Genomic DNA, 5,062 nt, shown 5'->3' with positions numbered 1-5,062 from the left:
GAGGATAGGTACGGGTGGTTTCATTTTTGTCTTTGTATTCTCATCAACTATCATAATATTTGGCATATAGTAGGCACCTAATAAATACTGGTTGATTGATTGATTGGTTAACATAAATATCTGCCTCAGTGGAAATGGTTTCCCTATCTGAAATTCCCTCCAGCAATGAAATCAGAAGTACAGAACACTGTGGGGAGCCCTGCCGTCCCGCAGCAAGGCTGAGAAAGAACCACTTACCCAGAGGTTGTGTGATGGTGCATAAAAAGAGACGACTCCCGGAATTGTGGAAAATAGAGAGCCAATTTTATTACCCTGTGTCCAGGCTTTTATAGGATGCTTCCTAATTGTTTTCCCCTGAGGACATTGCACACTTCTTTGATCCCAGGTCATGGGTATAAACCACAGTTATCTCAAGGATATAATACTCACACCTGTGTGTTTGAGCTCTTTCCTGAGGGATGGGGAACAATCCAGGCCTGGCAGCAGGCTCTTCACCTGAGAGGGCTTATTCAGCCATCAGGGTCAGAGTCCCACTGGCCTGTGGTCCTCTATAGACCACACCAACCTAAATTACATTAGAACAAGGACCTGAACTGACCTATAAAAATCATCTGACTATCCTTACTTCCTCCTTAAGATGTGGACTCAGCACACATGCCCCCAGTGATCTCATGGTTTTAGAAAAATATGTACTTGTTTATTTCTGCAATATGCTCGAGAGATTGTCCAAATAACAGGATACCACCAAGCCTCCCTAACCAATCTGAACACACTTCCTTGATTGTCATCATTTCATGACATCCAGTGACCTCCTTTCCTTCCAAATTGATTTTGTTCCTCCTGAGCATGATGACTGAAGGCTAGGCAATTACTGCCCATCTGGGGGATGGTAAAGCAATCTGAGTAGCTCAACTTGGCCAGTGAGAGATAAATTGCTTCTATTGCTACTGCTTGTTGATCTGAAGAAAGAATTGGCTTATCTCAAATGACCCCCTTTCTAATAATAAAGGAAAGTTCTGCAACTAGATTAAAAGGAAGTGAAAGACCACTTAAACCAGAAGGAAGTCAGACAAGTTGATGTCTAAGGCCCTCTTCTCTTCCATCATTCTTTCATCCGGGACTCAATTGTGAGAGAGGAATTGTAAATAGTTCCACTTGGAGTTTACTAGGTAGATCAATCAATAAGCATTTATTAAGTACTTACTGGGTGTAAGGACAGGAGGCTGGGCTAAGTGTCAAGGACACAATGAGAAAGCAAGACAGGCTGCCCAAGGACTCCATTTCTCTAGGCACCTAATACCACTGCCATATCCTGTTATTCCTATGCTCACTACTGACTTGCCCAGAGAAAAAGGTTCATTGTGTTTCATTCATACTTGTCTACTAGAAATGAACACTTTCTAGTCTCTTGAGTTACTTGTCCTTCTTTAATCTGATCAGTTGGCTGGCTATATTTTTTGGATTGAAGCGCAGTTTTATTTTCTTTTATCTACATATATTCCTTTTAGTTATGCATGTTGCCTGGGTGAGAAAGAAAACAAGAAATATTCTAATGAACTGTATTTATCCTTATTCTCTAGATTGTTCTTCTATGGCACAGACCATGACACTCCATTTCTCACCTCCATATCTTTGAACTGTCTCTCCTCTATTCCTGAAATGTCTTCCCTCCATACTTCCTTCAAGAGTCAACCCATGCATTGCCTTCTACATTAAAATTCCTGATCCCCTTAATTGCCAGCGTCCTTCCTCTCTAAACTACTTTGTATTTATTTTGTAACATATGTGAAAATGATATAGTCCCACCCTTTAAGTAGCTTACATTCTATCAGGGAGACTTTGTGTGTGTATATACACACACATACACATATATACACCATCACAGTCACATACACATTCCATCAGGGACACATTGTATGTGTATACACATGGACACACATACATGTGTGCATATATGTGCTTACACTTTATGTGTATATATACATATATGTGTGTGTATACACATATACCTGCATATTTACATTCTATGAGAGACATTATATGTGCACATATACACATGTGTGTATTCTGTGTGTATATCTGTATATAGGCTTACATTCTATCAGGGAGACTTTACATGTTTATATGTATATATATGTAGATAAGTGTTTGCATATTAATATATACTTACATTCTATCAGGAAGACTTTGTGTGTGTGCACATGCATGCATGCATGCATGCATATACACAAATAGGCACAGACACATATGCATTCCATCAGGGACACATTGTATGTATATACCATGTATATTCATGTGTGTAAGTGTGCATATATATGCTTACTTTCTATGTGTGTATATATACACACACATATAACACATATTTACATTCTATGAGAGAGATTGTATGTGTGTATGTATACTTACAAACACACATGTGTATTTTGTGTGTATATAGGTATATATGCTTACATTCTATCAGGTAGACTTTGTGTATGTATATGCACACACATACATGCATACATATATACATACACACATGGACACAGATACATACACATTCCATCAGGGATACATTGCAAGTATATACTTATATACAAATGTGTGTGTAAGTGTGCATATATATGCTTACATTCTATGTGTGTTTATACACACACATATAACACATATTTACATTCTATGAGGGAGACTGCATTATATATGCAGATACGTATTTTGTGTGTATATAGGTATACATGCTTACATTCTATCAGGAAGACTTTGTGTGCTTACATGTATATACATATACATGTGTGTTTATGTACATGCATACACTTACATTCTATCAGAGAGAGTTTGTGTGTGCATATGTATATGTAATACATATATACACTTACATTGCATCGCATTAGCATATAAGCTATTTGAAGGGAGGATCTGTTTCATCTTTGTCTATGTATTTCCACCATCCATCACAGAACCAAACACTTAGCAAGTGCTTAATTCATGCTTATTGATTGATTGATTTACAATATAGCAAGGATGTTTTTTACAGTAGAAAAGGTCCCAATTTGGTCAGAAGAACTGGAAACGTGTAAACTTGGGCTCATCATTTAACCTATATCTGCTTCACTTTCCTCATTTATAAAATGAAAATAACACCTCTTCTGTCTACTTTTTGTGAGGATCAAATGTGATAATGTAGCAAATTATTTTGTAAAATATTGTAGTTCAGGCTCTAGGCTCAGGCTCCCAACCCCTGATAGAACTAGAGGGACAGCTTCCCAGAAGTCAGCTGTCTGATTTTTCCTATCAGGGCTCTACAGTATAAATATACAATATAAAGTACTCTATATATAAATGCCAATGCTCAATATAAATGCCAACAACTATAATTGTCTATTATATAATTAATATTTACATGGAATAGAATGTTTTCTATTTATTGTATATAATAAAAATTATTATTATAGCCAGCATTTTAAGATTGGTAAAATACTTTATAAATATTACCTCATTTCATCCTCACAATAACACTGGGAGTCAGGTGTTATTATTATCCCCATTTTACTGATGAGAGACAAATGTTAAGTTACTTGTCCAGGGTCATACAGTTTGTATGTGCCTAAAGCCATACTGGAACTCAGATTTTTGAAGTATCTCATCTCTGCCAATACCCGGAGGAATCAAAGAGTTAGTGGCCAACATCCAAAGTCTAGCTCATTTCTGCAGGGAGAGTGAAACAGAAGTCAGAGAAGGGCCAAGAAAAATAAAGTCCAAAGCATTTTACATAAGGGGAAATCAAACATGGGGCTAATAACTAGAGGAGTGTTCTCTGAAAAGTAGTTCAAACTGAACCGGTTGGGTAAAGAAGGAAGCCTGGACAAAAATAATGGAGAAATCGAAAAGGGGGAAGAAAGTAAATGAAACTAGGTTGTGGTGTACACATGATGTTGAATGGCAAGAAGTGCTAGTCCATGACCTATTCGACAGAATGTTTGATAGTGATTAATTAGTAATTTGACTAACTGAAGAAGAGTGGAAGAGCGTCCGCTTGAACAAAGGGAATGAAGGTACAAGAAGTACAAAGCTGGAAGTATTTATTGGATGAGTATGGCACATGAGCAAGCACACACATATACACATAACTTTAATAGTTTAGAAAGTATGATTAAGAAGATGAAGTTAAAGGATTATATACTATAGAATTCTCACACCTAAATCTGATGAATATTTTAATAAAAAACATGCTGCATATGGAAAAGACCAAAAAACATAAAAATATGAAATTAATTATATCTTATTGATAGGGAATACTGGTTACTGAGGAGGTAGTAATTTTCAATTCAGCTAGCCAGTACATTGGATAAAGTGCTGACCCTGAAGTCAGAAAGATCTGAATTTGAATCCAACCTCAGATACTTACAAGTTGTATGACCATGGGCAAGTTAACTTAACTTTTTGCCTCTCTAAAATGTAAATCTGTAAAATGGGGATAATGATAGCATCTACCTTCCAGATCAAAGTAAATAATAATTCTAAAGCACTTAGCACAGTGCTTGGCACATAGTAAGCTTTATATAATAAAGGATAATAAAGGAATAGTAAGGAAATAGCTTTATAAATACATTATATGCAGCTATATACAACATTTCACACCCATGGAGCTTCTCACTTCAGTAAAGAAGCAGGGGAAGTTGTGTTCATATATCTCTTCTTTAAGTTCAAGCTTATTTTTAAAAAATAAATTTGCAACTAATTGTGCAATTAATCATTGTTGTTGTTAACAGATTTCTCATTTACCAAAATAAGGAGGCCTCCATACCACCTTAATCAGTAAATATATGATCTTCATGTAAATAACAATGGTTTACAACAAAACTTTTTTGTTAAAGTATCACAGAGAAGGATGACTGAAGACTGTGACAATATTGTCTGATAAATCAGTAAACAACAGTAGAAGGGGTAGGAGATTAACAGAAAACTAGGTAAAAGATTCAGATATACCAGATCATCCCAGGGGTATTTAAAGATGAAACTGGTAGGAGGAAAGCAAAAAGCTGAAAATTTGAAAAAATCTGCCAAAATACTGATAGCAATTTAT

This window comes from Petaurus breviceps, unplaced genomic scaffold, assembly GCF_028583685.1.
Source record: "Petaurus breviceps papuanus isolate PSGF00001 unplaced genomic scaffold, PetGlider_PUasm1.0 90784, whole genome shotgun sequence".
NCBI lineage: Eukaryota > Metazoa > Chordata > Mammalia > Diprotodontia > Petauridae > Petaurus > Petaurus breviceps.
This window is presented reverse-complemented; position numbering follows the sequence as displayed.